This window comes from Physeter macrocephalus, chromosome 2 (genome assembly GCF_002837175.3).
Source record: "Physeter macrocephalus isolate SW-GA chromosome 2, ASM283717v5, whole genome shotgun sequence".
Classification (NCBI taxonomy): Eukaryota; Metazoa; Chordata; class Mammalia; order Artiodactyla; family Physeteridae; genus Physeter; species Physeter macrocephalus.
In genome coordinates, this window is record NC_041215.1 from 26820179 (window position 1) to 26842809 (window position 22631).

Genomic DNA, 22631 nt, shown 5'->3' on the forward strand with positions numbered 1-22631 from the left:
TTCTTCTTTCTCTAATTGCTTTAGGTGTAAGTTTAGGTTGTTTATTTGAGATGTTTCTTGTTTCTTTTTTTTTTTTTTTGCGGTACATGGGCCGGAGCACAGCCTCCGGACCCACAGGCTCAGCGGCCATGGCTCACCGGCCTAGCCGCTCCATGGCATGTGGGATCTTCCCGGACCGGGGCACGAACCTGTATCCCCTGCATCGGCAGGTGGACTCTCAACCACTGTGCCACCAGGGAAGCCCTCTTGTTTCTTAAGGTAGGATTTTATTACTATAAACTTCCGTCTTTGAATTGCTTTTGCCACATACCATAGGTTTTGGGTCATCGTGGTTTTGCTGTCATTTCTTTCTAGGTATATTTTGATTTCCTCTTTGATTTCTTCCGTGATCTCTTGGTTATTAAGTAGTTATTGTTTAGCCTCTATGTGTTTGTATTTTTAACAGATATTTTCCTGTAATTTATATCTAGTCTCATAGTGTTGTGGTCAGAAAAGATACTTGATATGATTTCAATTTTCTTAAATTTACCAAGGCTTGATTTATGACCCAAGATATTATGTGTCCTGGAAAATGTTCCATGAGCACTTCAGAAGAAAGTGTATTCTGCTGTTTTTGGATGGAATGTCCTATAAATATCAATTAAAGCCATCTTGTTTAATGTATCATTAAAACTTGTGCTTCCTTATTTATTTTCATTTCAGATGATCCATCCATTGGTGCAAGTGGGGTGTTAAAGTCCCCTACTACGATTGTGTTACTGTCGATTTCCCCTTTTATGGCTGTTAGGATATGCCTTATGTATTCACATGCTCCTACGTTGGGTTCATAAATATTTACAATTGTTATATCTTTTTCTTGTATTGATCCCTTGATCATTATGTAGTGTCCTTCTTTGTCTCTTGTAAGAGTCTTTGTTTTAAAGTCTATTTTGTCTGATATGAGAATTGCTACTCCAGCTTTCTTTTGATTTCCATTTGCATGGAATATCTTTTTCCATCCCCTCACTTTCAGTCTGTATGTGTCCCTAGGTCTGAAGTGGGTCTCTTGTAGACAGCATATATATGGGTCTTGTTTTTGTATCCATTCAGCCAGTCTGTGTCTTTTGGTGGGAGCATTTAATCCATTTACATTTAAGGTAATTATCGATATGTATGGTCCTATTACCATTTACTGAATTGTTTCGGGTTGTTCTTGTAGGTCTTTTCCTTCTCTTGTGTTTCTTGCCTAGAGAAGTTCCTTTAGCATTTGTTGTAAAGCTGGTTTGGTGGTGCTGAACTCTCTCAGCTTTTGCTTGTCTGTAAAGGTTTTAATTTCTCCATCAAATCTGAATGAGATCCTTGCCGGGTAGAGTAATCTTGGTTGTAGGTTTTTTTCCTTCATCACTTTAAATATGTCCTGCAACTCCCTTCTGGCCTGTAGCATTTCTGCTGAAAGATCAGATGTTAACCTTATGGGGATTCCTTTGTGTGTTATTTGTTGTTTTTCCCTTGCTGCTTTTAATATGTTTTCTTTGTATTTAATTTTTGACAGTTTGATTATTATGTGTCTTGGCGTGTTTATCCTTGGGTTTATCCTGTATGGGACTCTCTGTGCTTCCTGGACTTGATTGACTATTTCCTTTCCTATATTAGGGAAGTTTTCAACTATAATCTCTTCAAATATTTTCTCAGTCCCTTTCTTTTTCTCTTCTTCTTCTGGGACCCCTATAATTCGAATGTTGGTGCATTTAATGTTGTCCCAGAGGGGGTAGAGTAACCTTGGTTGTAGGTTTTTCCCTTTCATCACTTTAAATATGTCCTGCCACTCCCTTCTGGCTTGCAGAGTTTCTGCTGAAAGATCCGCTGTTAACCTTATGGAGATTCCTTTGTATGTTATTTGTTGTTTTTCCCTTGATGCTTTTATTATTTGTTCTTTGTGTTTAATTTTTGATAGTTTGATTAATATGTGTCTTGGCCTGTTTCGTCTTGGATTTTTCCTATATGGGACTCTTGTGCTTCCTGGACTTGATTAGCTATTTCCTTACCCATATTAGGGAAATTTTCAACTATAGTCTCTTCAAATATTTTCTCAGTCCCTTTCTTTTTCTCTTCTTTTTCTGGGACCCCTATAATTCGAATGTTGGTGCATTTAATGTTGTCCCTGAGGTCTCTGAGACTGTCCTCAATTCTCTTCATTCTTTTTTCTTCATTTTGCTCTGCAGTAGTTATTTCCACTGTTTTATCTTCCAGGTCACTTATCCGTTCTTCTGCCTCAGTTATTCTGCTATTGATCCCTTCTAGAGAATTTTTAATTTCATTTATTGTGTTTTTCATGATCATTTGTTTGCTCTTTAGTTCTTCTAGGTCCTTGTTAGACGTTTCTTGTGTTTTCTCCATTCTGTTTCCAAGATGTTAGATTATCTTTACTATCATTATCCTGTATTTTTTTTCTGGTAGATTGCCTATTTCCTCTTCATTTGTTAGGTCTGGTGGGTTTTTACCTTGCTCCTTCATCTGCTGTGTGTTTCTTTGTCTTCTCATTCGCTTAACTTACTGTGTTTGGGGTCTCCTTTTCACAGGCTGCAGGTTCGTAGTTTCTGTTTTTTTTGGTGTCTGCCCCCAGTGTCTATGTTTGGTTCATTGGTTTGTGTAGGGTTCTTGGTGGAGGGGACTAGTTCCTGTGTTCTGGTGGATGAGGCTGGATCTTGTCTTTCTGATGGACAGGTCCATGTCTGGTGGTGTGTTTTGGGGTGTCTGTGACCTTATTATTATTTTAGGCAGCCTCTCTGCTAATGGGTGGGGTTGTGTTCCTGTCTTGCTAGTTGTTTGGCATAGGGTGTCCAGCACTGTAGCTTGCTAGTCGTTGAGTGGAGCTCAGTCTTGGCGTTGAGATGGAGATCTCTGGGAGATTTTCGCCGTTTGATATTACATGGAGCTGGGAGGTCTCTGGTGGGCCAATGTCCTGATCTTGGCTCTCCCAACTCAGAGGCACAGCCCCGATGCCTGGCTGGAGCACCAAGAGCCTATCATCCACACAGCTCAGAATAAAAGGGAGAAAGAAAGAAAGAAAGGAAGAAAGGGAAAGGGATAAAGTAAAATAAAATAAAAGTTATTAAAATAAAAAACAAAAAATAATTATTAAAAAAAATTTTTTAAGTAATTTTTGAAAAACGAAAGAAAGAAAAAAGGGAACAACCAAACCAAAAAACAAATCCATCAATGATAACAAGTGCTGAAAACTACACTAAAAAAAAAAAACAAAAAAAAACCGGACAGACAGAACCATAGGACAAATGGTAAAAGCAAAGCTATACAGACAAAATCACACATAGAAGCATACACACACACACTCACAAAAAGTTAAAAAGAGAAAATATATATATATATCGTTGCTCCCAAAGTCCACCTCCTCAATTTGGGATGTTTCATTGTCTATTCAGGTATTACACAGATGCAGGGTACATCAAGTTGATTTTGGAGATTTAATCCACTGCTCCTGAGGCTGCAGGGAGAGATTTCCGTTTCTCTTCTTTGTTCGCACAGCTCCCGGGGTTCAGCTTTGGATTTGGACCCGCCTCTGCGTGTACGTCGCCTGAGGGCGTCTGTTCTTCACTCAGACAGGACGGGGTTAAAGGAGCAGCTGATTCGGGGGCTCTGGCTCACTCAGGCCCGGGGGAGGGTGGGGTACGGATGTGGGGCGAGCCTGCAGCAGCAGAGGTGGTGTGATGTTGCACCCGCCTGAGACACGCCGTGTGTTCTCCCGGGGAAGTTGTCCCTGGATCACGGGACCCTGGCAGTGGCGGGCTGCACAGGCTCCCGGGAGGGGAGGTGTGGAGAGTGACCTGTACTCGCACACAGGCTTCTTGGTGGCGGCAGCAGCAGCCGTAGCACCTCATGCCCGTCTCTGGGGTCCGCGCTGATAGCCGCAGCTCATGCCCGTCTCTGGAGCTCCTTTATGCGGCGTGCTTAGTCCCGTCTCATCGCGCACCAGGAAACAAAGAGGCAAGAAAAAGTCTCTTGCCTCTTCGGCAGCTCCAGGCTTTTCCCGGACTCCCTCCCGGCTAGCCGTGGTGCACTAGCCCCTTCAGGGTGTGTTCACTCCGCCAACCCCAGTCCTCTCCCTGCGATCTGACCAAAGCCCAAGCCTCAGCTCCCAGCCCCCGCCCGCCCCAGCGGCTGAGCAGATAAGCCTCTCGGACTGGTGAGTGCCGGTCGGCACCGATCCTCTGTGCGGAGTGTAAGAGTGATTTCTAAACAAATATTTATCCATTAGCAGTGATATCACAAAATTGTTAATACTTTAAATATACAGAGAAAACGCAATTTTGTTTTCCTTTAACTGATTTGGTCATCCTTGTGAGTAATCACCTCTGTGCAGTGGGTTCTTTAAAGAATATGGTTATCTTGAGCAATGTGAACTTTGCAATAAAACTATGTATTAAAATATGACTAAAAATGAGAACACATAAAGGAGGTGGAAATGCCACATTTTAAAAGATCTAGTAAATTTTCCACACTGAGGGGAACAAAAGCTATTGAAATCAATTGTCCTGTGTCAAAATGTTAGTATATAAGGGTTAATGACAATAGTTGAATATTCTTGCTCAACTATGGGAAATTATGTTTTAAGATTTGAGGAAATGCTAAATGTACTGAAATGGGAAGTGTGAAATAATGAGCAGAACATTTTGGTTATTTAGTTGATATATTCATAGGTTTTGAGTTTGCCATGAATCAAACACTGTGGTTTCCCCAATTAGTTTATTTCATATTTAATTTGCTTCTTAAGAGACTTGATGCAAAATTCCATTATTGGTAACTATGGTTAACAACTACTAATTTAAAAGTATGAAAAACTTTGTTTGGGCTGAATGTCACCAAGATGTTCATCTGCAACTCTCAGATTGAATTATTTTCTTCCTCTAAAAAAATAATAGACCTATGCATTACAAGCTAATGTGGAAATAGCAATCCATACAAATCTTGATCTATCAGGAAATTTTCAGTTTCTTTAAAATGCATTTTGAAATGTCTAAGATTGGAATTATAATGCAGTGATCCTGAACTTTTATGATCATGAAACCCATCATTTGGAGCACCAAGTTACATTTTGCAGAGCTAGTATTCTTCAGAACAGAGATTGATAAATATTTAATGGGAACATTTTTTTCTAAATAGAATATGTCTAGGAATATTAATATTTCCCAAATGATACTAAACATCTACTCTTATTTGATGTATCAATAATAAAGTAATTTAAGTTATTTCAGTTTTTGAAGATTGTTGCCAAAGATCCTTTCTATAATAGACTTTTTAATTTAGAATTTATTGTCATTATTTTTTAGTTGTGATTTTCTTTTTATTTTTTTGGCTTCCCTGCGGCACGTGAGATCTTAGTTCTCTGACCAGGGATTGAACCCATGCCCCCCTGTAATGGAAGCATGGCGTCTTAACCACTGGACCACCAGGGAAGTCCCCCCTATAATAAACTTAAAGTAGTCCCATCTATAGTGCTAATAATTTTTATAGTGAAATTAACATTTGAGATGATAGAATAATATAAATAGTATTATAGTTGTGAAAAATTGAAAAGGCTATATACTAAAACCTTAGTTTTCTAAAATTTGGCTTTCTAACTATTTATATAATTACTAATTTCTACAGAAGCTTGAAACATTATAATGCAACACTAAAGCATAGATATTCTTGTCAGAAATCTAGTTCAATGTTGGTTTCTTCATTAATTATCAGTATAACTAAGGGCAGGTTACTAGATCTCTGTAGGTTTGTTTCCTGATCAATAGAATGGTGGTAATATTATCTTCCTAAAAAAGGTTGTGATATTAAAGAGATGACCTATATATGGAAAGTACCTGGCCCATAGGGGGAATGTTGATTACAGTTTACCTCTCTTCACCATCCATTTTCTTAAATTTCAGTTATTATCCTGAGGTGGTATCTACCTTTGTTGTAAAAGGTTGAAATTTCCTCAGAAACTTGGAAAGCCTAGGGAAAATTTATGTTGATGCTAAAGAAGAAAAGCAGAAGTATAAGAGCGTTGGTGGCAATGAAGATAAAGTATAAATACACACACGCTCAGGCACACATGTGCATAATATGCCCACAAAACGCAAACCTAATCACAGATGAAATAAGTCATTAAAAAATCAGGAGAGACTAGACTCTTTTTATTTAATTTATTTATTTTTTAGATGGAAGCCACTGAATTTTTTAATCTTAATCTCAGAAATAATATCACTTTTGCCAAATTTTGCCATATTTTAGTGCCCTGTTCTTGAGTGTGAACTAGACCTAGAGACTCACAATCTCTAGTTCTAGTTCACACTCAAGAACAGGGCATTGCACGATGTCATGAACACCAGGAGGTGGGAATCATTGAGAGGCTTTGTTGAAGTGCCTACCGCAATGTGCTTTGTTGATTTTGACATCTGTTCTTCAACTGGCATTCAACTCTATATATTTTATAATTGGCCTAAGGATTATTATTTTATTTTTCATTTGACATTTTTAAATTTATTTTTTTATACAGCAGGTTCTTATTAGTTATCTCTTTTATACATATTAGTGTCTACATGTCAATCCCAATCTCCCAATTCATCCCACCACCCACCCCCTGCTTTCCCCACTTGGTGTCCATGTGTTTGTTCTCTACATCTGTGTCTCTATTTCTACCTTGCAAAGCTGTTCATCTGTAACATTTTTCTAGATTCCCCATATATGTGTTAATGTACGGTATTTGTTTTTCTCTTTCTGACTTACTTCTCTGTATGACAGTCTCTAAGTCCATCCATGTCTCTACAAATGACCCAATTTCGTTCCTTTTAATGACTGAGTAGTATTCCATTGTTTATATGTACCACACCTTCTTTATCCATTTGTCTTTTGATGGGTATTTAGGTTGCTTCCATGACCTGCCTATTGTAAATAGTGCTGCAGTGAACATTGGGGTGCATGTGTCTTTTTGAATTATGGTTTTCTTTGGGTATATGCCCAGTAGTGGGATTGCTGGGTCATATGGTAATTCTGTTTTTAGTTTTTTAAGGAACCTCCATACTGGTCTCCATAGTGGCTGTATCAATTTTCATTCCCACCAACAGTGCAAGAGGGTTCCATTTTCTTCACACCCTCTCCAGCATTTGTTGTTTGTAGATTCTCTCTTTTAAGTTTCATTAGGTCCCATTTGTTTATTTTTGTTTTTATTTCCATTACTCTAGGAGGTGGGTCCAAAAAATCTTGCTGTGATTTATGTCAAAGAGTGTTCTTCCTGAGTTTTCCTCTAAGAGTTTTAGAGCGTCTGGTCTTACATTTAGGACTTTAATCCATTTTGAGTTTATTTTTGTGTATGGTGTTAGGGAGTGTTCTAATTTCATTCTTTTACATGTAGCTGTCCAGTTTTCCCAGCACCACTTATTGAAGAGACTGTCTTTTCTCCATTGTATATTCTTGCCTCCTTTGTCATAGATTAGTTGACCATATGTGTGTGGGTTTATCTCTGGGCTTTCTATCCTGTTCCATTGATCTGTATGTCTGTATTTGTGCCAGTACCATATTGTCTTTATTACTGTACCTTTGTAGTATAGTCTGAAGTCAGGGAGTCTGATTCCTTCAGCTCCGCTTTTTTCCTTCAAGATTGCTTTGGCTATTCGGGGTCTTTTGTGTCTCTATACAAATTTTAAGATTTTTTGTTCTAGTTCTGTAAAAAATGCCAGTGGTGATTTGTTAGGGATTGCATTGAATCTGTAGATTGTTTTGTGTAATATAGTCATTTTCACAATATTGATTCTTCCAATCCAAGAACATGGTATTTCTCTCCATCTGTTTTGTCATCTTTGATTTCTTTCATGATTGTCTTATACTTTTCTGAGTATAGGTCTTTTACCTCCTTAGGTAGGACCACATAGCTTCACAGGTGAATGCTGTCAAACATTTAGAGAAGAGCTGACACCCGTCCTTCTCAAACTCTTCCAAAAAGTTGCAGAGGAAGGAACACTCCCAAACTCATTCTATGAGGCCACCATCACCCTGATACCAAAACCAGATGAAGATACTAAAAAAGAGAAAATCACAGACCAATATCACTGATGAATATAGATACAAAAATCCTCAATAAAATACTAGCAAACAGAATCGAGCAACACATTAAAAGGATCATTCACCATGATCAAGTGGGATTTATCCCAGGGATGCAATATACCTAGGAATATTATTCTTTTTGTTGCAGTGGTAAATGAGATTGTTTCCTTAATTCCTCCTTCTGATCTTTCATTGTTAGTGTATAGGAATGCAAGTGATTTCTGTGCATTAATTTTGTATCCTGTAACTTTACCAAATTCATTGATTAGCTCTAGTAGTTTTCTGGTGGCATCTTTAGGATTATCTATGTATAGTATCATGTCATCTGCACAGTGATAGTTGTAATTCTTCTTTTCCAATTTGTATTCCTTTTATTTCTTTTTTTCTCTGATTGCTGTGGCTAGGACTTCCAAAACTATGTTGCATAGTAGTGGTGAGATTGGACCTCCTTATCTTGTTCCTGATATTAGAAGAAATGCTTTCAGTGTTTCACCATTGAGAATGATGTTTGCTGTGGGTTTGTCGTATATGGCCTTTAGTATGTTGAGGGAGGTTCCCTCTATGCCCACTTTCTGGAGAGCTTTTATCATAAATCAGTGTTGAATTTTGTCACAAGCTTTTTCTGCATCTGTTGAGATGATTATATGGTTTTTATTTTTCAGTTTGTTAATATGGTGTATTGCATTGATGGATTTGCATATATTGAAGAATCCTTGCATCCCTGGGATAAATTCCACTAGATCATGGTGAATGATCCTTTTAATGTGTTGTTCGATTCTGTTTGCTAGTATTTTATTGAGGATTTTTGTATCTATATTCGTCAGTGATATCGGTCTGTGATTTTCTCTTTTTTAGTATCTTCGTCTGGTTTTGGTATCAGGGTGATGGTGGCCTCATAGAATGAGTTTGGGAGTGTTCCTTCCTCTGCAACTTTTTGGAAGAGTTTGAGAAGGATGGGTGTCAACTCTTCTCTAAATGTTTGATAGCATTCACCTGTGAAGCTGTGTGGTCCTGGACTTTGGTTTGTTTGAAGATTTTTTTTTTTTTTTTTTTTTTTTTTTTGTGGTATGCGGGCCTCCCTCGCTCCGGATGCGCAGGCTCAGCGGCCATGGCTCACGGGCCCAGCCGCTCCGCGGCATGTGGGATCCTCCCAGACCGGGGCGCGAACCCAGTTCCCCTGCGTTGGCAGGCGGACGCGCAACCGCTGCGCCACCAGGGAAGCCCCTGTTTGAAGATTTTTAATCACAGTTTCATTACTTGTGATTGGTCAGTTCATATTTTCTCTTTCTTCCTGGTTCAGTCTTGGAAGGTTATACCCCTCTAAGAATTTGTCCATTTCTCCCATGTTGTTCATTTTATTGGCATAGAGTTGCTTGTAGCATTCTCTTATGATTCTTTGTATTTGTGCAATGTCCATAGTAACTTCTCCTTTATCATTTCCAATTTTATTGATTTGAGTCTCTCCCTCTTTTCCTTGGTGAGCCTAGCTAAAGGTTTCTCAATTTTGTTTATCTTATTAAAGAATCAGCTTTTAGTTTTATTGATCATTGCTATTCTTTCTTTCTGTTTCTTTTATTTCTGCTCTGATCTTTATGATTTCTTTCCTTCTACTAACTTTGGGTTTTGTTTGTTCTTCTTTCTCTAGTTCCTTTAAGTGTAAGTTTAGATTGCTTATTTGAGATTTTTCTTGTTTCTTGAGGTAGGATGGTATTGCTATAACCTTCCCTCTTAGAACTGCTTTTGCTGCCTCCCATAGGTTTTGGATCATCGTGTTTTCATTGTCATTTGTCTCTAGGTTTTTTTGGTTTCCTCTTTGATTTCTTCAGTGATCTCTTGGTTATATGGTAACGCACTGTTTATCCACCATGTGTTTGTGTTTTTTACGGTTTTTTTCCCTGTAATTTATTTCTAATCTCATAGTGTTGTGGTCGGTAAAGATGCTTGATATGATTTCAATTTTCTTAAATTTACCAAGGCTTGATTTGTGACCCAAGGTGTGATCTATCCTGGAGAATGTGTCATGTGCACTTCAGAAGAAAGTCATTTAATCCATTCACATTTAAGGTAATTATCAATATGTATGTTCCTATTACCATTTTCTTAATTGTTTTGGGTTTGTTTTTGTAAGCCGTTTTCTTCCCTTGTGTTTCCCACTTAGAGAAGTTCTTTTAGCATATGTTGTAGAGCTGGTTTGGTGGTACTGAATTCTCTTAGCTTTCACTTGTCTGTAACGCTTTTGATTTCTCTATCGAATCTGAATGAGATCCTTGCCGGCTAGAGTAATCTTGGTTGTAGGTTACCCATTAAATCTATCTGGTGTGTTGTGTCATTTGAAGCTTGTGTTTCCTTAATTTTCTGTCTGGATGATCTGTCCATTGGTGTAAGTGAGGTATTAAAGTCCCCCACTATTATTGTGTTACTCTCGATTTCCTCTTTTATAGTTGTTGGCATTTGCCTTATGCATTAAAGTACTCCAATGTTGGGTGGATGTATATTTATAATTGTTATAACTTCTTCTTGGATTGATTCCTTGATCATTACATAGTGTCCGTCCTTGTCTCCTATAGCATTCTTTATTTCAAAGTCTATTTTATCTGGTATGAGTATTGCTACTCCAGCTTTCTTTTGATTTCCATTTGCATGGAATATCTTTTTCCATCCCCTCACTTTCAGTCTGCATGTGTCCCTAGGTCTGAAGTGGGTCTCTTGTAGACAGCATAAATGCGGGTCCTGTTTTTGTGTCCATTCAGCAAGCCTGTGTCTTTTGGTTGGAGCATTTAATCCATTCACATTTAAGGTAATTATCAATATGTATGTTCCTATTACCATTTTCTTAATTGTTTTGGGTTTGTTTTTGTAAGCCGTTTTCTTCCCTTGTGTTTCCCACTTAGAGAAGTTCTTTTAGCATATGTTGTAGAGCTGGTTTGGTGGTACTGAATTCTCTTAGCTTTCACTTGTCTGTAACGCTTTTGATTTCTCTATCGAATCTGAATGAGATCCTTGCCGGCTAGAGTAATCTTGGTTGTAGGTTCTTCCCTTTCATCACTTTAAATATATCGTGCCACTCCCTTCTGGCTTGTAGAGTTTCTGCTGAGGAATCAGCTGTTAACCTTTTGGGACATCTCTTGTATGTTATTTGTCATTTTTCCCTTTTTGCTTTTAATAATTTTTCTTTGTCTTTAATTTTTGTAAAATTGATTACTATGTGTCTTGACGTGTTTCTCCTTGGGTTTATCCTGCCTGGGACTCTTTGTGCTTTCTGGACTTGGGTGGCTATTTCCTTTCCCATGTTAGAGAAGTTTTCAACTATAATCTGTTCAAATATTTTCTCGGGTCCTTTCTCTCTCTTCTTCTGGGATCCCTATAATGTGAATGTTGGTGCATTTAATATTGTCCCAGAGGTCTCTTAAGCTGTTTCCATTTCTTTTCATTCTTTTTTCTTTATTCTGTTCCACAGCAGTGATTTCCACCATTCTGTCTTCCAGGTCATTTATCCGTTCTTCTGCCTCAGTTACTGAGTCCATCTAGTGTATTTTTCATTTCAGTTATTGTACTGTTCATCTCTGTTTATTTGTTCTTTAAGTCTTCTAGGTCTTTGTTAAACATATCCTGCATCTTCTCAATCTCTGCCTCCATTCTTTTTCCGAGGTCCTGGATCATCTTCACTATCATTATTCTGAATTCTTTTTTCTGGAATTTTGCCTATCTCCACTTCTTTTAGTTGTTTTTCTGAGGTTTTATCTTGCTCTTTCACCTGGTACATATTCCTCTGACTTTTCATTTTGTCTATCTTTCTGTGAATGTGGTTTTCATTCCACAGGCTGCAGGATTGTAGTTTTCTTGCTTCTGCTGTCTGCCCTTTGGTGGATGAGGCTTTGTAAGAGGCTTGTGCAAGCTTCCTGATGTGAGGGACTGGTGGTGGGTAGAGCTGGGTGTTGCTCTGGTGGGCAGAGCTCAGTAAAACTTTAATCCGCTTGTCTGCTGATGAGTGGGGCTGGGTTCCCTTCCTGTTGGTTGTTTGGCCTGAGGCGACCCAACACTGGAGCCTATCTGGGCTCTTTGGTGGGGCTAATGGCGGACTCAGGAGGGCTCATGCCAAGGAGTACTTCCCAGAGCTTCTTCTGCCAGTGTCCTTGTCCTCGTGGTGAGCCAGAGCCACCCCCTGCCTCTGCAGGAGACCCTCTAACACTAGAAGGTAGGTCGGGTTCAGTCTCCTATGGGGTCACTGCTCCTTCCCCTGGGTCCTGATGTGCACACTACTTTGTGTGTGCCCTCCAAGAGTGGAGTCTCTGTTTCTTCCAGTCCTGTCGAAGTCCTGCAATCAAATCCCGCTAGCCTTCAAAGTCTGATTCTCTGGTAACTCCTTCTCCCGTTGCTGGACCCCCAGGTTGGGAAGCCTGACGTGGGGCTCAGAACCTTCACTGCAGTGGGTGGACTTCTGTGGTATACTTGTTCTTCAGTTTGTGAGTCACCCACCCAGCAGTTATGGGATTTGATTTTATTGTGATTGTGCCCCTCCTACCATGTCATTGTAGCTTCTCCTTTGTCTTTGGATGTGGGGTATCTTTTTGGTGAGTTCCAGTGTCTTCCTGTCAATGATTGTTCAGCAGTTAGTTGTGATTCTGCAGCTCTCGCAAGAGGGAGTGAGTGCACGTCCCTCTACTGAGACTAGATTCTGATACTCACTACTCTTCTGGGATTTATTGAATTGGACTGCCTGCATTTTAATGTGGCAAACTGAAGAACACAAGATGTTTTTAATGCAATTTTTAAAATGATTATTGAATAATGACACTTGAGTGTTTACTTTTGACTTCTGTAGTAAGTGTCATTATGTAGAACAATTTGTACCCAGGCAGAGCTTTGTGAAACAAAGATTGTAACCCTTAGCAATCAGGAGAGGTTATAAACATAAACTGAGACAGCAGAATCAGGGCCTTATCTGAATGCTGTGTTCCAGTTCTGCTCAGTGGATGTTGGAAGAATTTAAAGGAGGAGGAGAATCAAGAAAATTATGTAAAGAAAAATGAAATATAAATTTATTTTGTTTTAAATTAGAAGGGCGTAAGGAAAGACTAAATCGATTTTCAAATTAAAATTATTCTAAAGTAAGTTTGTCTTTTTTTTTAAAGAGCAACGTCCAGGAGTTTTTTTTTATTGTTTGACTAACAGAACAAAACCAGGCAGAGAAGTCCACAAGGAAATGATGGTCATGCTTCATTGCTGCTTGCCATTTGCTCCTTCACCTTCCTAGCACTTATTGTATTTCCTTTGAAAGATTTTAGACATTTATTTAATCACAAATGCAATCCAAGTATGAATAAATAAATGTATTATCTTTTAGGAACCCCCACCCCCATGTTCCTTTAAATAGATGAAGATGATAAAAGTCTCTTCATAGTCTGTTTGGCCATAGTTGTCCCACCTATGGTTTGAAAAACAGTCTGAAATCCTTTCCTCATTCCGTTAAAGAAATCCTGGGAAAGGAGTGTGATTGTGCCCCTCCTACCATGTCATTGTAGCTTCTCCTTTGTCTTTGGATGTGGGGTATCTTTTTGGTGAGTTCCAGTGTCTTCCTGTCAGTGATTGTTCAGCAGTTAGTTGTGATTCTGCAGCTCTCGCAAGAGGGAGTGAGTGCACGTCCCTCTACTGAGACTAGATTCTGATACTCACTACTCTTCTGGGATTTATTGAATTGGACTGCCTGCATTTTAATGTGGCAAACTGAAGAACACAAGATGTTTTTAATGCAATTTTTAAAATGATTATTGAATAATGACACTTGAGTGTTTACTTTTGACTTCTGTAGTAAGTGTCATTATGTAGAACAATTTGTACCCAGGCAGAGCTTTGTGAAACAAAGATTGTAACCCTTAGCAATCAGGAGAGGTTATAAACATAAACTGAGACAGCAGAATCAGGGCCTTATCTGAATGCTGTGTTCCAGTTCTGCTCAGTGGATGTTGGAAGAATTTAAAGGAGGAGGAGAATCAAGAAAATTATGTAAAGAAAAATGAAATATAAATTTATTTTGTTTTAAATTAGAAGGGCGTAAGGAAAGACTAAATCGATTTTCAAATTAAAATTATTCTAAAGTAAGTTTGTCTTTTTTTTTAAAGAGCAACGTCCAGGAGTTTTTTTTTATTGTTTGACTAACAGAACAAAACCAGGCAGAGAAGTCCACAAGGAAATGATGGTCATGCTTCATTGCTGCTTGCCATTTGCTCCTTCACCTTCCTAGCACTTATTGTATTTCCTTTGAAAGATTTTAGACATTTATTTAATCACAAATGCAATCCAAGTATGAATAAATAAATGTATTATCTTTTAGGAACCCCCACCCCCATGTTCCTTTAAATAGATGAAGATGATAAAAGTCTCTTCATAGTCTGTTTGGCCATAGTTGTCCCACCTATGGTTTGAAAAACAGTCTGAAATCCTTTCCTCATTCCGTTAAAGAAATCCTGGGAAAGGAGTCCTATTGATATTGTCCATAGTCTACAAAAGGTGAGGATGGTAACTGGGCTGAAGGCCACTGCAAGGAGTCTTCAGCAAATGGAGGATAATTGGGAAATTGGGCAGAGGCAAATCTTGTCAAGGAGACACCAGCTCCTTCAATTAAAGCCTGGAGAATGCCACCCATCGCAGCTGACCCAACCATGGCCACTGGTCTGTTTCTTGCTGCCAGTATGGCTCCTGTTAAGGCACCGCTCATGATGGAGTTCCAGGGATCTTCTTCCCTCTGACTTGAACCATAGTGCAGTCAGTCATGGAAAACAGACCTTCTCCAAACAGCAAAGCTACCTCTCAACTGCAGAGCCCTGGTTTTAATAGCTGTCAAACTCCTTCCTAGTCTGTGGTTTACTCCCAGTGGAGAACTGCAGAAACCTTTTATTGCCATCACCTATGGTTCTCATCTTAAAGGCCCCACCACCATCATCCACAATTCGCACGCATACTCTTGTACCTTGACTCCATGGTCAAAATAATTTTTCAAATTCAGTTTAATCTAGGGACATTGTTGATTAAATTTTAGATGACCATTTGGTATCTGACTGAGATGAAGAAACCACATGACAGATTTACTGGTTGCTGTTTTGTACTTTGTGATTTTAGCCCATAGTCAATTTTAAAGGTCTGCTAGTTAGAAGGTGCTGCCTCTCTACTACTGGGACTAAAACCTTTTTGACTTTAATTTTATCTCTGTTCAAAGAATTAACATCCTTTCAAAAGTTCTACAATCACATCGAAATTACTTTTAAAGAAAAGTTAGCTCTAGGTTTTACTTAAAAGACAGATTCTTAAACTTTTAGATATCAGTTAAGGTCTGTACATTTTATTGCATTTTATATGCATTGGATAAATTCAGTTTTAAAATGTGACAAATCTTGTTTGAAGAGAAAGAACCCTCACTGAACAGAATTGTTGCACCCTAGTGTGTACTTTAATTTGGAATTTTCAGAATATGAATTTGTTTAGCATTGCAACAAACAAACAGAATCCTTATTTATACAAGTCCCCCATCCTAAAGAAGAACTTTGAATTTGGGTATCTCTGCACAAACAAAAAGAGAGGATTTGCCTGTTAGTCCTTTGGTATAATGTGGTTATTAGCTGCTTGATTTTATTTTATTAAATTTTTAAATTTTTCGGCTGCACTGTGCAGTTAGCAGGATCTTAGTTCCCCAACCAGGGATTGAACCCATGCCCTCAGCAGTGAAGGCCCAGAGTCTTAACCACTGGACTGGCAGACAATTCCCTTAGCTGCTTGATTTTAAAACTTTATAGAAGAATGTGTTTTGGGGCAGACGTGTTGGTAAATCTGTTTTTGTTGCCAAGAATATAAGAGGACAGCCCAACCTTTCATCGTGGTGAACCTCATTTATCATCCTGTCACTGCACCATCTTTTTCCAGTTTCATTCTGGGCCAGGATTTCATGGCACTGAAAGAAACCTGGGCATCACACCATAGCATATGAACAAGTGGATGGCCCAAATGTTTGAGAGCACAAACATGCCTCTCTCACTGGGCACCAGTTGAGAGGGTTGAAGCCCATTCATTGTAATTGCAGTTCAGAGTAGAAGAAGAAACTGTGTCCAGATGAGAAACAATTTGAATGCTTATGTGGATTTGGATTTGAATAGCTCTGTCACGTTCCATCACTGTTTGCTTGAGCATTTGCCTGATATGTTCTCCCAACACTGAGGCCTTTTCTGCTTCTTTCTTGATATCACTCATTGTTTTCAAAATGTGGTTTTCCATGCTCTCTTCTCCAAACAGTCTCAATGAGGTTTGCAATTTAATAAATGGTCAGTAAAAATATAGCCCCCTAGGAGCTTAAGTCCTGAAATAATATTAGAGATGATTTAGTGTAATATTTACTTACTGTAACATTTTTCTTTCCTTTTTCGTTCTCACTCATCTGAAGATGCATCTCAGTCTTAGCTAAAATTTTACTCTTTTCAAAATTAATATTGATAGTGTCATTAATTTCTAAACCTGAAGGACGCTAAGTACCATTTTTTTACATAAAGAAAAGACATACATGGAAGGAGTTTGTAGTGTTGAGCCATGAACGAGTGATAAATATAGTCTGTTAATGAGACTGTACAGGACGACACTACTGTCATGAGAGACAGAGTGTGCCTTACATAAGGGCAAAACTGCTGTCTTCCAGTGACACATTCAGCACTGTGATGGGGTGTGACAAAGGGGTGGACATAGCAAACTTTGAGACATATGCTAATAACACACTACCAAGAGATATTTAGGGTGGGTACCTACTGTGATATCATCAACTGGAAATGTGCACTTTGGTACTGTTGTAGAATGTTGGCATAGCCCTGCTGTCTGTATCTAGCTGTTTAAGACATTGAGGACGAAGCAGTGAATCTTACTAAGGGAGAAAACAAAGTGATGCAATCAAAATTAAAAGTTATTTCAGATACTATTGCTGGTTGCTAATTGTTATAGGTTATCCTATCACAAATTTAGTATATAGTATATATACATATATATGTTCATTTCACTTTTGATAATGTTACCTTATTCAACATATTTAAAATTTAATCCACCATAATTCCTTCCAGAAGAGTCTCCTTTCTTATTATTTTAATGCCCTTATGATGTATCATTGTAACGACAATAAAATTAATTAAACAAGGAGACTATTAGACTGAGGTGGCTCTAATGCCTCGGCAGCCTACTACTAAGCAAACCAAAACCTAAGCCAGAATCAATGCACCAGAATCTGAAAGAAAACCCAAAAGAACAACCGATCACAAGTAGCCCGCTTTTCCAAATAGGGCAACTTCTTAAGTATAGCCAATTGAATAACGTATTTGTTTTTCTTCTGCGTCTTCCCTATGAAAACCTTTTCCCTAGCTTCTGTCGTCAGGGAGCTCCTAACCATTTTTGGTTTGGTGCTGTCCAATTTGAATCAGCTTGCGTAAATAAACCTTTGAAAACATTTTATGTGCCTCAGTTTATCTTTTAACACTACCTATACCTCTAATACAAAAGGAACCTTTTCCTGAGAGCTTTCAACTTTTTCCCTTTCACCTGGGAGGTAGATCTCTCTGACTCTGTTTTGTCCTTGTAAGTTATAAAGAACCTATGAGTGTTGGTGTCTATCCATTACCGTAATAGAATCTGAGCATTAATATTTATTTTGGTGGGCATGCCCAATTTACAAAATCCAAAATTTATTTTCATAACCTAGCTTACAGTGGGTGTATTAAATGAGTACAAGTTTTAGAGGCTTGTTGGCTTAATAGGCTCAATTAGTAGAAAAGGATAACTGGATAGCTATCAAAAGCATCCTGCCTTAAGGGTTAGAATGGGGGAAGTAATATGCCTTACTACTCAGAAATTCTTTTATTAATATCTTAGTAATCTCCTTCATGACATCACTTATTCCCATTTCATTTCTTCTCTTTATGTATCTCCTTTGACTCTCCTAAAACAATATGGTTAATTTTATAGAGGGGATTCCTAATTTCATAAATTCTTTAAAATAGTATTGGGCAGTGTAGTGACCTGGCTTTTCTCACCTCTTCAGTCTCTCTTCCCACCATTGCTTCGAAGAACTTTGCAGTCCTACACGTTGAAAACCACTTTCAGTTCCTGGAATGGACCTTGGTTCTTTCAAGTTTTATGACTTTATTTATATTGTCCCTATTCTTAGAAATACTCTTATCCTCCTATTACAATGGGATAGCTTTCTGACATTCTTTGAAGGTTTAGTGAAACCATTATTATTATTTTTTTCTTTTTGGAATTCTTTGAGTTTACTTCTTCTGGCCTGAGATAGGTACTCTTTCTATATGCCTACGTAATGCTTACATATTTAATAATAATCACCTTTTAGATGTTTTGATTCACTTACTATCCCAACTTACTATCCCAACTACCCTATTGAGTAAACAACTACAATTGTTATCAGCCTCTTCTTATACATGAGGAAACTGAAGCAAAAAACAAACAAACAAACTAGTACTTGCCTAAGGTCTTACAGCTAGTAAGTGATGGAATGAGTTTTGAAGACAAAAGATCTAATAGCATCAGTATACAAACCAGCACTGTCCAATAGAAATCTGAGTTACAAATGTGACATAATTCATAAATTTTCTAAAGAATACATTGAAAAAGTAAAAAGAAACTGGTGAAATTGTGTTAATACATTTTGTTTAATACAATATATCCCAAATAACATTTCAAGCATAATCAGTACAGTATTAAAAATTAGTATTAAAAATGAGGTATTTTATTTTTTTTATACGAGGTCTTCAAAATGAAGTGTGTATTTTATACTTACAGGATATCTCAATTTGGGCTAGTGTTTTAAAGTACATGTGGCTAATTTCTACCTTTAGTTGATAACACAAGTCTTTACTCTTAATCACAGTACTGTACTCCTCTTTGTATGGAAATAGTTTTATTTGCCTGTATCCCCCATTGAACTCTGAATTCCTTAATGAGTGAGGATGTTTTGTATCTCTAGCACATAGAATAAGTATTTCCTGATATATAGTACAAACTTAATGAATATTTATTGAATTTTGTCACTGAAGTACATTGTTAAGTTGAAATTTCAAGAGATTCAAAATAAACGACCAAATGCATACATTTGCCACTCTTGAGCAGATCGTGAGAGAAAATTGAGATGACATCCAGGAAGACAGTTGTATCTTTCAGGACAACAGGATATACATAAGGTTCCATTTTAAGAATGTATGTAAATGCAGAATTTCACTAAAGTCATATTATAAAATAATAAATGAAAACATGGTCTAAAAGTGTCACAATTTTTTTATTATAGAATACTGTGTTTTGTTACATTTGTTTAGTGAAAAAGGGGGTCAGAATTAACATTGTATCATCATGTTTGGTAAAATCATGAGTGGAATCATGCCTCATGCATTGTAGATACCTAATAAATACTTTCTAATCTGATTTTTTTGAGCCAGGGGTAGTAACCTCAACTCCTACAGGTATTTATTTATTTACTTGAAATCCGATCCAACTTCCCATCAGTTTGGACAGGCTGAGACAGTTTCTCAAAATGAACTCCACTATAGCTAAATCGTTCCATCTGTTCTCCCCAAATGAAAGAAGCTTCCCTTGATGCTAGTCAAAGAGTGAGGGCTCCTTGACTCAGAACCAGATGCAAGCTTAATACCAGCCTTCCATTTCAGCTCAATTACATTCTTGGCAGTCTATGAGGCTCATGGGGTAAACTTTTTATAACAATTATCAATATCAGCCAATTTTTCAGAATGGGCAAGAATAAACTTCAATAGCTCCAGGATGAGTTTTCAGTCTTCCAAAGGTTCTCTCTGGCTAACTGCCATGGAGAATATTGTAGGAGCATAAAGAGTGCAATTTTATGCAACACTCTAGAAATCAGTTAACTTTATGTTTACTTAGATTGCGAAGATTTTATCAAGCTGAATTAACTATTTAATGCTGTTTTAGGGTACTGTTCCTTTTTGTGAGATATGGAAAATGGTCATTTTCCTGTGATATTTTATATACAGGACTGCAGCTGTGTGTGTGTGTGTGTGTATTTAGAGGTTGGCCTATCATTGACTCTGTCATAAAACTATCATGGATGAAAGAGAGAGAGCATCCTACTGATGGTCTACAGGCTCAGTAAGAACCTGGAACTTTTGGATGTGTTTATTGGGGTTGAAATTTTTGTTAGGAGTAGAATTGATATTCAGGGTGATTTGAAATGATATTAAGTTCTTGAACCCAGGGATGGCTAAATCCTGTCATTATCCAGCATTCTTTATATTTTGTAACATCAGGTACATCATTATACAAGGAACTATTAATTATAAACACACACTACTCTATTATTCACTGAATGTCCATAACCACAAAAGTGAAATTCTTTCTTCAATTGTAATAGGGCATTTAGATTTCTTTCAAAGTTTAAGTGAAAACTGTCCTTTCCTTAAAAATCTGAATTTTAACACCATGCTGCTCTAAAAACTAAAGCAAATATTTTATATAAAAGAGAAGAGGGTGAGAAGCCATAAGTATCCTCTTGCCTCTCAGCCAGGCTTTAATGTGTTCAACCCACGAAGTCAGGAATTAAAAAAAGGCACCAGAGAACACATGGAATTCCATGGAATTTCTTCTTAGGAATTCAACCACAGAGATTCTGGAAGCATAAGAAACAGCAATACCTTACCCTCAACCATGACCTTTGAACATAGTGACCCCTCACATTAGTAATTAATTTGGTTTATACAAATATAGTTATTAAATATGGAGTGTCTTCAAGGAGCTAACACACCTCTTTCAATAAATACAAATTATAGTTCACAATATGCCCCAAGAGTAGTGCACCATCATTTTTATAAAATGTTACTATATCCCCCCATTACTAGAAAAAAAGAAAAAAATATGGTGGAAATAATCACAATTGAGGTTTTGTGAAATATTTCATCATAGTAAAATATCTGAATATCACTACAGTAAATGTAAACAGTCAAATATGTTTAGCTTTGTTTAACAATCTCATAACTTTTTGCTGATGGATCAGCTTTAGTGAAATTTGTGTTAGAGTCTTTGAAGCATATTTTGAAATACAGCATATCTTTTAATCTTTCTGTGAATTGGTTTCATTTACTAACATTTGGAGGAGATCTCTTATTCTGAGGGAATCTGATGGGAATTCTGATGAGTGTTTGAAAAGTGGTAATTGTGGCACTTTGGGAAATGCTGGGAGAGGGCCAACCTGAGGGCCACAGGTGCTTTTCCCAGCCAGCAAGGAGGCTTAAGCAAGAAAGCTTTCTAGCACTGTGCCAGGAGTTGAGCTAGGGCCCTCAATAAAAGGGAATTGGATTTATCTGTAGATAAATATAACATTTCTTTGTTCTTTTCTATTTAAAAGATATACACGTTGTGATATATACCTCTAAAAAAACTCCATCAATCCTACAGAAAACGGGGTCCAGGGAACTCCTTCCACCTCCAGTTTATTAATACTACGTTAAAAATGTGTATTACTTTTAAGAAATTTAAACATGACGGTTAAAATACAAACATTAAACTTATAAACAATCAAAAATTATGCAAAAGAAATACAAATACTATGAAATTCTACTTCTGCAAAATCTTGGGTAACAATCTGAAGGTGGAAATCTTGGTGATATACAACATTTAATGAAGTTTCAGAATCTATTTCTGCTACTGCAAAGAAATGTCATCATCAACAGTACAGAAATAAAAATTTAATAATTCGATGCATGTTGCATAAAGGAATATTTTGCAGCCATTAAAAAACTGTAAAATAATGTGAAAGAATCTAGCATAACCTTTTCTATCATTAGGGTTAAAATCGGTGTACAAAAGTTCATCCAGTCTGATTTAAAATGCTTAATATAAAAAGATATAGCTAATTGTATTATCTTTGTCAGGGTTTTCTAGAGATATAAGACCAGTTTTCTTCCTATCTATCTATCATCTATCTATCTATCTATCTGTCTATCTATTTATCTATGTATCTATCTAGAGGGAGAAGGAGAGAGAGGGAGGGAGGGAAGGAGGGGGAGGGAGAGAGAAAAAGAGAAAGGGAGGTTAATTTATTATAGAAATCGGCTCATACAGTGATGGAAGTCAAGAAGACCCACAATCTTTCATCTGCAAACTGGAGAACCAGGAAAACTAATGGGTTTCATTCGGTCTGAGTCCTAAGTGCCACAGGACCACTGATGTCTGAGGGTAGGAAAAGAGTTGCCCCAACTCAAGCAAAAAGAGCAAATTCACTCTTCTCTTGCCTTTTTGTTCTATTCAGATCCTCATTTGAATGGATACTACCCACCTACATTGGTGAGCTTCTTTACTCAGTCTTTCTCAAATGCTAATCTCTTCCGGAAACATCCTCACAGACACACCAAGAAAAAATGTTCTACCACCTATTTGGGAATCCCTTTGCCTAGGCAAGGTGACACATAAAGCAGACTATCACAAGAACTCATAGAATTTTAATTTTTTTTAATATTTTCATTAATTTCTAAAGTAAGTTGTGTTACTATTTAAGTCAT

At 37.5% G+C, this 22631-nt stretch overlaps 1 protein-coding gene and 1 pseudogene across 2 annotated transcripts in view; one reads left to right on the forward strand and one right to left on the reverse strand.

Annotated features, from left to right (window-relative positions):
- Positions 1-22631, forward strand: part of DPP10 (dipeptidyl peptidase like 10) — a 685210-nt gene that overhangs the window by 292747 nt on the left and 369832 nt on the right. The gene's annotated exons all lie outside the window — the stretch shown is intronic.
- LOC102973860 (mitochondrial import inner membrane translocase subunit Tim17-A-like) lies at positions 14552-19666 on the reverse strand (annotated as a pseudogene).